Source organism: Rhinolophus sinicus, linkage group LG11 (assembly GCF_036562045.2).
Source record: "Rhinolophus sinicus isolate RSC01 linkage group LG11, ASM3656204v1, whole genome shotgun sequence".
In the NCBI taxonomy this organism is placed as follows: domain Eukaryota; kingdom Metazoa; phylum Chordata; class Mammalia; order Chiroptera; family Rhinolophidae; genus Rhinolophus; species Rhinolophus sinicus.
In genome coordinates this window covers 52,685,143-52,700,046 of record NC_133760.1, presented here as the reverse complement: position 1 = coordinate 52,700,046, position 14,904 = coordinate 52,685,143, and the positions used below count along the sequence as shown (strand labels likewise).

At 47.7% G+C, this 14,904-nt stretch overlaps 1 long non-coding RNA gene across 1 annotated transcript in view; it reads left to right on the top strand.

The window, feature by feature from the left end:
* Positions 1-2,339: 2,339 nt before the first annotated feature.
* Positions 2,340-14,904, top strand: part of LOC141567692 (uncharacterized) — a 71,440-nt gene continuing 58,875 nt past the window's right edge. The window contains exon 1 of the long non-coding RNA XR_012490513.1: positions 2,340-2,704. This is a non-coding gene — a long non-coding RNA (uncharacterized LOC141567692). The remainder of the gene's footprint in view (positions 2,705-14,904) is intronic.

Sequence of the window (14,904 nt, the reverse complement as noted above, 5' to 3'; positions counted from 1 at the left end):
AGTGAGTCGTGACGAAGGGGCTACGTAAGCACTCAGCTCTCTGCAGACCGAGGGGCCCGGCTGTGGCATCCACAGATGGAGGGAGGGGATGCGAGCCAGAGGGAATGGCCACCCCCTGGACATCCACTCTTCCGTGGGGCACCTTCTGGCCTCCCCACGAAGCCTTTGCTCCTGCCGGTGATCGGATTTCTGCCCTGGAGCCTTCGCGTCTCCACACGCTCCTTTCTGTTTTGAACTGAGGAAACAAAACTCATTGCGTGGCTTTGCTTTTTCGTGTCCTGTTGAGGGAGATTTGTGATTCCCTTTGGCCGTGTGTGCAGGCGGTTGGCTTCTCTCCCTCCCCCAGCCCTACTGTTTAAAAATAAGACAAAACAAGCACCCCGGGAGGCACAACTCTTAAGCAGGCACCTCACAAAGGAAGATGCTCAAATGGCCAGTAAACGTGCCATGTCTATAAAGTACGAACGCAGACGTAACTACTCTAAACCGTTAGGAGTCGGGATGGAGTTACCCCAGGAAGAGGTCAGAAAGGCACCGGGGAAGTATTGGCCGTGTTGTTTCTTGATCAGGATGCTGGTTACAAGGATATGTTAGTTTTGTGAAAATGTACCCAGCAATACACATACAATATATTTACCCTTTCTTATGTGTGTATTACATTCCAATAAAAAGCTGAAAACTGAAAAAAACGAAACAGTTTGGGAGTTTGTGCAGGTAAGGAGAGAGACGACACACTGACTAAACAGCACTGGGTTACTTGCTGCTTCCTCCTAAACCCAAAGGGACAGCTCGTATGTCAGGGATGAAGGTAGGGACGCCAGGAGGTGACATTGCTGTGCTGCTTTGAGAGAGGGCACTTGTGCGCTGTGAGGCGCCGAGAAATACATCTCTTTCCTTCTTTGTGGAGCTCTGGTCGTTAACGTTTGTTCTTGGAGGTTTGAGAGTGTGTGTGTCTGTGTCAACCACTGCACAACCATTTGAATGGCGTTATTAATAGCTATCACATAATTTAGAAAGATGATGTTTATGCTCCCAGACCAGTGTAAGTATCTGTTTTTCCCCTCTAGCTTGGTCAGTGCTGGATTTTGTCACTTGTAAAAATATTTGCAAAGCCAGTAGGCAAAATATTGTTACTGCAGTTTTCAGCCTTTCCAGCAATAAAACAAAAGCGTGGTAGGCTTATCCACCATGTGTAATTCTGTGATGGATTGCTCATCCGTGCCCTGGGTTCACTTTCCACTTCGCAACTCCATCTTTTATTTCTTAATTGATTTATCGGAAGCCAATTACAAAAGATGATAGATCTGAAAACGTGAAATACAAATTTTTCTCCCAGGTTGGCACTTGCGTTTAAAGTTGTTTATTGTAGTTTTTCTGCACAAACATTACAACCTTTTCACACTCAAATTCATTAATTTTTTAAGGGTTTTCTGACTGTGATTGAGAGGAAGCTGGATTATGTAACTCAGGCTTAATTACATCATCAAGATTAGAAATACGTCATCAGTCTTTATAGTCTGGCTGCATTTATTTTACATTTTAATATTGGCTCCTTCAATGCAAGAAACAAAGGAGAGACAATTTTATTTTTCTTTGACAATGGCTAGCCAGTGTTTAAGGTTCTTTACTAATAATCCATCTTTTTTTTTTTTTTACCCCATTACTTAGAAAACTATCTTCGCCACACACTAAATACCCTTATATACTGGGACCAAGCAGAAACAGGTTAGTGATTTTTAAGAGATGAATTTTGACAGGAACAATTTTTAAAATAATGCTGCAACCTGGTTAGGCCTCCTGGAAATAGGCCTTACCTCCCAGAGACTCACAGAGGAAAATCAGTCCCATGGCCCCACTGGATGCAGAGTCGTGATGGCTTCTGTGGTGCTCAGTTACTGGACAAGTATTCATTAAGTGCCTGTCATGTGCTTGCCAGTGTTTCAGGAACTTTGGTCATGTCAGTGTCCCAAACAGACGCCACCTCTAGTCTCGTGGACCTTACCTTCTCCGTATGTTTATCCTACATCTAAATCCCTCATCGTAGGTCGGGTCCCTCATCGTTAACAGGTGATTTTGACTCCTAGTCAAATGGTTCCTAGCATTTTGGCTTATCTTCTTTTCCTATTTATGTGGAAAGGCTTCTGGAATGTTCCAGGAATTTGGGGGTTTGGATGGGAGTGCTGACACATCTTTCCCGCAGCACTGCTTTGGGGGGGGGGGAATAAGAAAGAAGGAATGTCTCGCAGAGAAACATGGAGAACTTCTGTTTTTGGGTCACAGTTCTGAGATGTGGATGTCTTAGTCAGGTTTTCTGAAAATTCTTTTGAGGTTTTTCTTTAAAAAAAAAAAAAAAAAAAGCCAGTGTTTTCCCTCTGGGTAGTTTCTATCCTGTCTTCACTGCATTTATGCTTAGAGATTTTGTCAAACTGCAAATCCTGTGAAGCTTTTGTTAGTTTTACTTGGGAGGGCATTATGGTGAAAAATAAACACTGGGTTGAAATTCCTCTGCGTTAATATTTGTTAACCTAGGTACTCTGAGCATATCTGTTCTGGCCAGACCCAAGCAAACGAAACTGGATGGAATCACAGGCCTCTGGAAATTCCTGAGTTAGTCATTATTAATGTCAGTACAGGCCAAGTCTCCCCCAAAGGAAAACTTAGCAGCTGGGGTGATCTATGTTGGCAGAAAGTGAATAACTTCTAGGTAAGAAAATAAGCTGATTTATTTCATGTACTTATCTCTGCCTTCTCCGGGCTCACCGGTATGTATAGTTTATCATATAATTATCTACTGTCTTGCTTGATTCATTAGGTAGTGGGTGTGTGTTATTTTATTTTATTTTTTTTCTCTTTAAGTGAATTTTTATTCTACTTCAAGGAGGGCTTAATCTTGCTTTTTGCTTCCTTTTTCCTTTGTCCAACTATCCCAAATCAACAAGTTCAACCCTGGAAGGACAGAAGATACCCACTAATTCGTTTGAAGTCTGCTATCAGCCAGCTTTTGCTGCCTAGCACTCCATCCTGAAAATTACTTCAAAACTCAGCAATTTACTTAGCTCACAGTTCAATGGGCTGGAAATTGACTGAGAGCTCAGCTGGGCAGTTCTTCTGGTCTCAGCTGGGTCTCTTTGTGTGTCTGTGGTCAGCTACCTGCTGCTAGGAAGTGACTAGGTGTCAGGAGGGGCTAAGCGAGAGAGCAGAAGCATGCAAAGCCCGGAGTCTAGGCTCAGAACTGGCATATCCCCTCTTCTGTCACATTCTCTTAGGAAAAATAAGTCACAAGGCCATCTCAGACTCAAGGGATTGGAAAATCAATGCCACTTCCTGATTAGATGGTTGGAAAGTCACGTCGCAAAGGGCATGGCCTCAGAGTAATTGCCTCCATCTTGCAATCTACCACATGGTACAAATCTATTTTGTCGACAGATGATGACATAAGAATTACACACAGATGCAGTAATCTGACACAGTCATCCTGGTACTGTCTTTGCTGTGGGGAATGAGGTGCTGATACCAAGTAGAAACAGTATAAGTGTCCTAGGGATGCTGCTGATTATCTCCCTCCCCCTATCCTGTCTACATTTTCAAGGGAGGAAGCCACGGGAACAGCTCCATCGATCCCATTTAGAAGGATTATTTTTTCAGGAGTAGTCGGGCTGGTGCTGGCAGTTCTTACTTCCACTCCTAGAGACCAAGCTGTTAAGTCCGGCATCACCAAGGGTCTACAAAAGAAAGCACCGTGACTGCCCCTGAGTGGGCAGAGACTCGCCTGCGTGTGTCCGTGCCTGGAAACGTCATTCAGTGCATACATTTTTAGGGGGCAGAGACATGGGGGGAAACATTAAGGGTTTCAGCGCAGGCAGAACGAGACGTGAATCCTTGAGCAGTTGTATGATCCTCGGCTCCCTAATTAATTTCTCTGAGCCTCCATTTTCTTACTTCTAAAATGTGGGGCTAACACCAGGGTTGTTTGGAAGATTTAAATGCTCACCATGAGTGGCGCCAATGGCACATATTAGGTGTCTGATAAGTGTTCGTTTCCATTCTTTGCTTTACCTCCTTGAATGTCATTGCCGTCATTGCTAAGGTTTCACGTACTTTCTTTAGCGTTAGGTCCACTTTGCCTTCACACATCATTGGAGTTCAGCTCACGGTGCTCTTTCAGAAGCAGACAATGGAGGCCCTGAGTTAGTTTCTCCCTAGATCTCTTATGCATAATGTGAGAACGTCTGAACTCCATTTCTGGAACAATTAGTTATTTACTCAGGATGTTCCATGGAAACCAGCCACAATCCCACTTTTCTTTTTGTAAAAAGAGAGGGGCTGCTCCAGACTCTGGGTCACGTTGGGCTTCAAACAGTGACATCGGCAGGTGGTTTTCCTGGCTTTCTTCAGGGGTAGGTGTAAGTACAGGCAGAGTACAGCTGCCTTCATGTTAGCCTTTCAACAGCTCCTGTAAAGCCTGCTTGTCCTGTCCTGTCCTGTTACCAGTTACACAAAAGAGGAAAACAGACAGAAAACTTCCTTTTAGCCCAACACAGCACCACCCACCCCGTCCCCCAACCTGAAAACACAAGACCCAACTTTTACATCTCATTTGCTCTACCCAATAACGAATCCCCAAGCCCCATAGCTCACACCCTTGACCGTCATGCTTCGGGCATGTGCGTGTGCCCACCGGATGGGGCCCCGACCACGGTATGTTGGATTCGCTCTTTAGAAGCCAGCGTCCCCAGCTCCCCTGTATGTCTTGTGAAGTCACACTCTGAGTTGACTCATCGCTGTAGCCTCAGTGCCTGGCTCACGGAGTCTGTATTTCGTTCAAAGCAGCTTCTGTTAAGGCATTTCTCATTAAAATATAAAAGTGTTAACTGATTGTATAGCGGTCTCCTAAATCGTCAGATATTAGGGTATAATATCCTTTAAGATACTTGTCGTGTATGGTGTACGGAAGTAAAATAACGGAGAGAGAGTTTTCCCGGATACATGAATAACCATTGCGGCCACCAGTTATCCTTGCCGGGCGCTCTGCCTTCAGTGATACCGCAGTCAGTAGCCAGGTCTTTTGTGGATTGTGAGCTGGTCTCTGCTCCCACATAAGATGCCTGCGGCACCACTTTCCTCTGGGAAGGCCGCTCCTCTGCACGTTCCCTGTTTTGATGGGTTCAAACATTACTTCCTCTTCTTGGCTTTCGGGATCCTGCCCGTAGGGCTCCCACCTCCTTCTCCACAGCCCCCCCTCCCCTCACTCCTGCCGAGGGCTGTCACGCATCTTCTCTCTCCTGCTCTTCAAGTCCTACCCCTTCTCCAGGACTCCGCTGCAGCTGCACGTCTACGGGGACGCCCTTCCTTGGCTGTTGCTTTCCTCCTCACATCTCTATGCCTTTCCAGTCTGTGCTGCAGAATTGAGCGTTTAAGTACATCCCTGTGACTTGAATTGTTGATCGTTGTAACACCTACCACAGTGTGTTGAATTAGCTCTTTATACACCAATGTCCCCAACTACCCTGTGGCCAGCGGTGCCTGATGCCACCGTGACCTTATGCCCCTCCCCCCACTAATGCTTTATCCACATTAGCATTTAACGAATGCAGGTTGAGTGACTGGCCAATTGATTGATAATGAGCCCTGAGCAAATCCTTGCCCTGATGCAGACAAGCCCCCCTAACATGCATTTGACTCAGACCACGGTAAACGCAGTGCGGGGGGCCCTGGGACACTCAGCTTTACAAAGCTTGACGGAAATCCTGCTTTTCCTGATACCACCACCCCCTTTCCGTTTTACCGACGCCAACGTCTGTTAGGGAAATTTTAAACTGATTTCTTTTTAGTATCTGTTTGCGAGATTTCTATCAATTCAGGGCTTTGCACCTAAAATGGACACATCCATGAAGCATCAAAGGAAGAATGATTTCAAACCATGTGAGATCTTCTTCCTCGTTGGGCAAATTGCCTGTCGTTATGGCACGTGGTGTTTTAAATCACTTATTTATATTTCTTATAATTTATTTCGAGTAGCGTTCTTTAGCGTACACTTTCAAATGTTTGTGAAATATTCTTTCAACAGCCACTATCCTGTTCAATTAATTCCAAGTCAAACAATATTTCTTTGGTCTCCACTACGTTCCAGATGCTCTTCCGGGAGTCGGGAGTAGAAGACAAGTGACGTCATGGTCCCTGCTCCCAAGTGGTCCCCAGTAATGAGGGGGAGTCAGGACTGCCCTAAGACCACTTAACCCACATGCAAGGGCTCTGACGGAGGGAGAGCCGGGCGCGGGCACTGAGGTGGGGGCGGAGTCTGAGTGGCAGAGGGAGTGTCCTTGTGTTGCCCTCTCTGTGCATAGGCGTCGGGCTCTGGGGCCCATGGAACCCCATCCCCCATCAACCAGAGGCTTAGACAGCCGTCCTAGGCACTCTGCAATGTGTTTGCTTATGAAATGTGGTTGCTTGACTTTGGGGAAAATACCTTAAGTCAAAAGAGTAGGCTTGTTACCACACCCAGAGGAAGCACTTAAAACCTCGCAGTATCTGTCACACTGTGGGAACAGCACTGGCAGCCATGGGACACAGCGAAGCATCTGCTCAGCTAAGGGACTCTTCAGCCAGAGGAGCGTCCGAGCGGTACAGTGACCTGGGACGCCCTGCCCAAGTGGGGGCCCAGCACCCATCTGTTACCCACTAAGGAGGTGCTCTCGCGCAGGTGGCAGAATCATTGTTTGAAAAGGGGAAACCACAGGGAGTTTGGGAGCTCGAGGGTAGGGAGGGGTGAGCCTCCGGAGGAGGAGAACACAGCTAAAGCCCGGACTCCTTTTCTCTATCTCCCACTCTGTCCCCTCCGTGTGGCATCTCCAAGCTGAGTGGCTTGCTGTGCGGCTCTGGTGGTGCCCCGACCCTTGTCACAGAGGCCGCTTAGCACCGAGCTCAAGTGCAGTTCTGCTCCAAACTATACCACAGCACTGCCCCCTCCCCTGGGCCCCCCACTTTCTAGTGCTCTGATCCAGCTAGGCAGCGCCTGGGGAAAGCTCTTCCAAGTGCGGCCTGAACCCTCTCGGGTCCCCCCACCCCAGGCTCAACGTGCTTTATTTGTACAAGTCATAGCATATTCGTAAGGTATGTGGCCATCGAAACACCCATTACCATCTTTTACCTTATTTGCGCCTCACTGTAGCGCTCAGGGACATTTGTGCAGGTGGGACTGTCCATGTGACACAGATGGATGGGAAACAGGACGGGCTTTCTGCACCATGGGCTGCCCATGACCCAGGTGTAAATGTTTCCCCGGCGTCACAGCCCCTGCCCACTACCCACTGAGATGCCAGTGCTGATGTCAGTGTGTGACAGGCACGAAGCAGGGGGACAGGTTACATGGACGCCAGGCTTTCAGCTCCCACCCTGGAGGCTGTCTCACTAGGTTCAGGCTCACGTGGAGCCTGTTCTCTGACGGTTTCTAATGACAGCTGCCCATCGCATCTTCTGCAGGTCACCACTGACCATCTGCTGTGCTTCCGAATAAATGAAAGAGCAGCAACAGTGCAAAGGAAGGGTTTTCAAAGCCACATGAGAGAGGCTTCCCTACATTCCGTGCTGGACCCATCCCCTCCGCCCCACCCGCAAAGACGGCCACCTTTGCTGATTGGCTGCCAGCTCCATTGGATGGTGCTGGCAAGTGACATACTAGGCAGTGACTCAGGTTCTCTGAAAAATAGTATCTAATTACAGGATTCCTGAGAAGGACTTAGGTTTTGTTTCCTTGTTTCTCTAAAATTGTACTGCGAATAATAGTATTCCTGCAGAACTTAGCAAATGACACAATTTCCTTATCAGCGCTGCCCTGGCTATTTAATAAGCATATTTCTTTTGTCGATGAGTTTGTTAAAGGCAATAATACTAAGCAATTCTTCCAGTGCTTTTTCTTAGGAGAAAGTATCTTAACTGAACATAGAAGATGTTTCTGGAAAAACCCCAGGGTGATTTCAGGCCCCTCCAACCAAAAACACTGAGTGCCTACTGTGTACAGGTGTCCGTGGGGCCCGGGAGGAACTGGGGGTGACATTTCTCAGAGTGACCTTTTCGGGTAAAAATGACCTGCCTGTTTATTTCGTGGCAACTATGTACTGTTTGTGTTGGCAGGGAGCCAGCCACTCCTGTGACAGGCCCAGGAGGCGCTGCATGGAGTGTGACGGCCACCCCAACTAACATTCCTCTCTGGCTTCTGTTACAGAAATTCTATCTCCAAGGCACCATTTTCAGTTAAGGCAGAAAATACTTTCCTTTTAGGCTGAAACACATACACACACATGCACACGTACACACAGGCACACGTGTGCACACGTACACACACACACAGGCTCTTACTAGGAGGCTGGCTCTGTCGGTTCCGTCCCAGGGGTGCTCCCTGTGCGGCCCCAGCGTCCGCCCTCAGCCCTGGCTTCCGAAGGCCGTGTCCCGCGGAGGCACTCCGTTTGCCTCTGCTGTCGGTGTGTGTTCTCATGAACAGAAACGACAGGGACATGGAGCTCCAGGGATTAGGTCCCAGCTTCCGGTCTTGCTTCTCCCTCGCTTGCTCCTCCCAGGTGGGTCAGCTCCAGGCCAGGAACAGTGAGCAGAGACGAGTAATACAGAAACAAAGTCAGTGCACAAAGCCTTGGCTGACTCCTCATATAAGCCGGGGATGTTTTCTCCCTAAAAGTGAATTCTGTTGTTGGACTAGAAGCAGCATAAAGCAATGGACAGCAGGCACTTATCTAAAGCACACCGACTAGCATCCCTGAATTAATTCAGGCCACGTCCTGGCTGAAAGCTCCCTCCAGCATCAACTCCACCTTCTACAGTGACCATGATGGTTCTGGGCAGTGAGGGGTCACGGTTAGGGCCATGAGTCCAGCGTCCCAAAGGTCACGGGCACTTGGCTTTGAGGTAGCAAGACAAGAGAGTGGATTGGAGCACGGTAGACAGCAGTCTCTCCCCCAAGACTGCCTCAACCAAAATGTTCCCTTAGCCGGGCGGGCCACCTACTGCAGCCTCCTGGGGCTTGTGCGTCGCACATGCCTTTGGTTTTGAACAATAGGAATTATTGTTCTTTCTCTAACTGGGAATTATCGTGTCTCCCAGGACAGTGCAATAAAGGAAAAAATGGCATTTTTTTGTTGACATAATTATTATGGTTTATTTTCAGCAGCATAAATTGTAACGATTCAACTAAATTTAATACAACTTAAAATTACATGTAGTGACTATAGACAGAAGCAAGAGTTGTCAGAGAAAATGCACCTCCTTAGCTCTTGCAAACTGTTTTCAAACTTTTTTTTTAGTTCAACAAGCGTTCGAATTAAATTTGATGTGGAACTTCATAATTGAAATGGGGAGAAAGCTGTGTTTGTGTGTGTGCTGCTGCCAAAAGCATCCCGTCAGGAGCCACCTTTGTGAACTTGGGCATCTTATTGACAATCTGACCCAAGGTACATGAGGCACATTCCTCTGGGGGAAATTTCCAAATGACCTGAAAGTTTTTTTTTTTTTTTTCCCCATCTCACTTTTTCTTTGTGGGGGATTGTGGCTCCTCCAGCAAAGTCTCACTGTGGAGAATTCGGTGACAGACGGGCTTATGTCTTTGCCCCAGGATGGACCTAACCAGCAAAACTAGTTGAGAATCAGAGGTCTCCCCAAGATATACCTACTGTTTCTAGCATTCTCTGTCCCCCTTTTCTGCTCTGTTTTTCGTGCAGTGATGTCACTATCTGATATTATAACATATAAGTATTTTTTTTTTTCATATTTCTGTAGTCTTCCCAAACAGAATACAAACACCAGGGTGCTGGGGCCTTGCTCTGTTTGGTGGCCAAGGGGACGGCAGCTGGGGTCAGAGCAGAGTCTGAAGCCTTGGCCAAACACTTGCATAATAGGAAATTAATTTCTGAATCCTCGGAACCTCTTTTCCTTTGTAGGAACTGCAGCTGCAACACAGTTCAATTTGCATTTGAATGTACTGTTTTTTAAAACTCCATTATAAAATCAATTATCTTTTTTTTTTTCCTTATGCCTGTAAATTGCCATGTCTCAAACCCACCATTAAAGAGGACGGAATTCGAAATGAAGAACAAACCAAATCCTAAATCGGCTATTCATATGGGTGAATACACCACAATTGTCAAATTCCGGGTTTGTTTACTACCCGTGTGGAAAGGTGCAGTATTAATGCATGGGAATATTATCGGAGGTCTTTCCGGGATCCAGGTCCCCTTTCCCACTCTGCCTCCCTCCCTCTGGGTAACGCCGTCTTCCAGAACGTTTCTGTCAATCCTGTATGGTGGTTGCTGCCTCTGGGGAAGAAATTCTTTCTCTCAAGCAAGAACAAGAGTCACCCATCACCTCATGTGGGCCCACAGCCTCTCACCTTTGACACAGTGAGGCCTGAAGTACGACCGCAGTTCCATGACATTGCCATTTAGCACAGAAAACAGGGGCCTGATGAAATAGAGGAGCAGGGAGATTGAGGAAGGTCAAGTGCATCAGTCAGTGATAAGTGGTCACCGTGCATGTGCAGGAGACGGAGCAATTCTGCTCCGTTGTGGAGAAAATGCAGGCGCCCGGGAGGCCAGGCCCCTGAAGGTGAGCCACCCAGAGCGAGGGCCACCGAGGACTTTGTCTCCTTAGGAATGGTGACCAGGGCTACTTGGCTCTGAGTGTCTGCGCACTTCACTCCTATTTTAAGTAAAATAATAAGGTTCTGCCTTCCTTTGGCATTATGACCGAAATCGGGTGCAGTGCTGTTCACTCCTTAGCTTTGTAGCATTGAAGGAGCTACTTCAGGGCATGGTCTTCTCTCCGATAGTAGAAAGGCATTTATTTACGTGGCACAGCTCAGAGACATCGCCAATATTCCAGTCTTACAACGGGCCTGTGTAGACACGGCCTCAGTTCTGCTCTTCCTTGCACACGGTATCTTTACAGCTCTTCCCACCAGGAAGTGGAGTCTGTTTCCCACTCATGTATTGGGGCTGGCCCTGTGGCTCGCCCGGACCCACAGAATGTGGAGGAGGGATGGTGTGTTAGGTTCACCTTACCTTGCCTAGACCTCAAGAAAATTTGTAAGTCTTTCTCTCAGTTCTTTCTAAAAATAGATAATAATTCCTGAAAATCTTAACAACAGTGAGTTAGAGGAGTGCTCGTACCCAGTGCTGTTGGGATGGGACGGGGCATTCTGTTTATGCTTCAATGGTTTTGGAAACTCACTTGATAGACCCTATTAAAGTAAAAATGCATTTGCATCTTGACACAAAAAAGCACCTTTGGGGAATGTATCCTATTGAAATAAAAACATCATTTTGGAAGAACAGATGAACAAGGAAGATTACTGAAGCATTATTTATAGCGGTGACAAAATCGAGAAGCTGACACATCAACTGTCAATGCACGAAAAATTACTACATCTTCGTATATCCATCCATAGAGTATTATGCAGGTATCAAGGAATGTATATGATACAGTGTGAATTGAAGAAAGGCAATTGCTGAGTAACGTAGATGAATTGAGAAGTCTATATTTTGAGTGTGTGCGCGCGTGCGTGTGTGTGCGTGTGTGTGTGTGTGCTGTGTCTCTGTGTGGCTGTGTGCATTTGTGTGAGTACAAAGTGTAGAAGTACGTGCACTAGAGTTCTACCAGTGATTAGCTTGGAGAGGGGCTAGGGAGAGGAGGGGAGGTGGACAAATAGTTGGCTTCTCTTTTGTGATTCCCTGGGTCAATTGTTGATTTAATTTGTTGCAACAGGCTGCATACATTACGTTTGTAGGTTGAAAGGAAAATCCGATAAAGTACTAAGAAATAAATAAAATCTTAATAGTTTGTGGCCTAAGGGACACATATGGAAGAATCGGGGATTAGGAATCTCTCTACCCGGCGATGTAACTTCCATGTCACGTATATAGGCTCAGCCATACGCTCCCTCAGTGCTCATCCAGTGGTGCCAAGAGTGTGACAGGTACAGGGCCAGCAGGGGAGAGAGAACCACGCCTGAGACCTTCCCCCGGGGCCATCCATCCGGTGGGGAAACACATTACTGCCATTTGGATGTGTGTGTGTGGTGATAGTCATTCCGCCCTCTGTGGCTCCATCCCTCTCTGGTGTCACCATAACTCTTGTCTGTATTAGAGGAGCTGAGGTAGGCAGATGGGACCGAGGAGGGGAAATAGGCAGGTCCACCACAAGGCGCCTTCACCCATCTAGCGCGCGTAGCACTTCACAGAGATGGGACACGATTTCTGTTTCTAAAGCACAGTAACATCACGGTGCAGGATCCCAGACCTCATCTGTCCAGGAAAAGGTGTTTGCCCACCATGTGCCAGGCTCTCGGGCACCAGTGCTGTTCTGATCTGTGTGGAGCAGAATCAAGAAATGAGGGCATATTCCTTTGTTCTCCATTTTATAGGGCTTGCTCTTGGCAATTGCTGTGTCCAAACTGGGACCTCATCTCCAAAGCTTTCTTGGAAAAGACTCAATGAATAGCCATAGCGAATTGTCTCTCTTAAAAGAACCTAACGTGCACGTCTAAGTAAGTCATAGGAATGGATGACAAAGACCTTTGAAAACATGGCACCGTGAGTCCTTGTAGCGGAGCTGGGACCTCCAGCTAGACCTGGGAATAGGGAAGGAAACTGAACTCTTGACGCTCCTGCACACAAGTCTTGATGCGCTTTCATTCTGTAAGAACATTTAAAGATGCCTGAGCAAAAACCCAAGAATCTCCTCCACACCGCCAGGTTCTGGTTTCTGTTTAGCATCAGGAAGACTTACTAGACAAGGGAGGTATTTCTTTCAGGGATCTCTCAGTTGATGCCATCGTCTGCCCACCTCTTAAAAAATATAATTCTTTTGCTTGAACATAGGAGTGAAATAATATAGGTGATGATGTGATTAAAAAACCCCAAACCCTGCTGCCTACCTCCTAATGTAATCCACACTTTATGATAAAACATACTTTTTCTCTTAAATCTTCATTTATAAAATGACTAAACCAAGGACGTCACTTAAACTGGACATAAAAAAGCCAAAGCTATTTTTAAAAGATGATTTATTTAAAGATCTTTATTTAAAGATGAGCTTATCAAAGTACAATGCTCGGGACGACCCAGTCCCGTGCCTTCTCCAGACCATCCTAGAGAGAACACGCGCCCTCTGTGGCTTAGATGGGAATTTTCCCACGATGCCCCTTGATGGGCAGCAGAAGGGGCTGCAAAGACCCCTCATGAGATATGAGTCCCGTGCTCAAGAAACTTAGGATCTTCTTGGTGAGATCTCAGCCTTTTATTTAAAAATGTTGCCATTTTCCTCTTTTCTTTCACATAAATATTCAAAGACCACCCATCAGTATTTAGGCTTTTAGCACTTTTCTTTCCTGGTAAAGATGAGAGTTTTGGTTCAGCTGAGTTAGTTCTGACCTCACTCTTCCATCTGCCTGTGGGATGATGGTTGGCACCTGTGAGTTACACCTCACGCCACCCCCACCCCCAAGGCGGTGGTGGTCCCGGTGCCCAGGCTGCATCTCAGAGCAATGAAGGAGAACGCCTGGGTGGTACCCAGCGTCGTTGTTTCTAAAGCTTCCTTGGCGATTCCGGAGGGCAGCTAAGCAAGGGTGAGCATTGCTGGCTTATGTCCTGGGCCAGCAAGGTCCGGTCAGATGGCCCATCCCTCAGTAAATCCCATGGGAACACCATCCTGGTCAGTCTAGTTGGATCACAGGATGGTAAGTTTGCTTTTCCGAACTCTGAGTTTCAGTCTGTGGTGGGATGGGCACATCCACACGTCTGCCAGCAGTTGGCGATAATAATGAGTAGAAGGCACCAGGATGGAGCTTTCACATCATGAATGCTCACAGCTCCCGCTCCTATTTTACCCCTGAGGACCCTGGAGCTCAGGGAACTTCAGCCTCGCGGCCAAGATGACAGGACTAGAGAGCGAAGGTTTGGGACTCAAACCAGGATCAGCTTGACGTTAAAGACCCACCTCTGCCCTGAGCGTGGAAATCAGAAGAGCAACCAGGCGTTGCTCTTTGTGGTTATTGCACGGAGGTGATGAGCTGCCAGGTTTCTAGGGGCAGCATTACGTGCAGAGGGGAGGTCAGGGCAGAACGGGGACTCAGCGCTCACGTGGCAGAGGAGAGAGGACGTCCGACCCCAAAGCATGGAGCTGGCCTTCTGCGTGAGACACGGTTTAGCAGGCGGGTGTCCTGAGGTGAGAGTGACCCGGAGCCCTCGGAGAGCAGCAGGATTGGGAGAGGGCAGAGGTGATGTGGGAAGGAGGGAGAATGCCGCAGGATGGAGGGGCGGGGGTTCCAGAAACGCCTTCCGGGGCCCCTCTGCCCTGGGGGCTTTGTAATTGCATCCCGCACATGGTTCCACAGAGCCCATGCTTTTCATTACTTTCTGTCACTGCCCTTTGTTATGTAGGCGTCAACTTTCTCTTCCTCTCGGAGCTGTGTAGCCCATTCACCCCTCGCCTGCTCACTAGACCGTCAGCCTGAGAAGCTGAGGTACAGGATTCAGCCCTTGGGGTCTGGGTTGTTGCTGTGTGACGCTGGGCAAGTCACTTAACGTCTCTGGGATTCAGCTTCTTCATCTGTTAACTGAGAGTTTTGGACGAGATAATTTCTAATATCAGTGGGTCTAAGCACAGGGTTTTGGTTTTGGTGCTACCGCCCAGGAGAATGTTCTTCTTCCCGTCAGGCCCAACGACAAGGGCAGTAAGAGGAGGCTGACCAGAGACGGTGCTCTGCTAACACCGGGCAGCTTCCAGGCTTGCGCTTGTGGGGCTGGAGTCCGGAACCCAGGCCACAAAGGGTCACACCCCAGCGGTCTTTTCCCTGAGCTATCTCAGGGGCTCAGGGCACAGCTGTGCCCGCCGCTAGGAGCT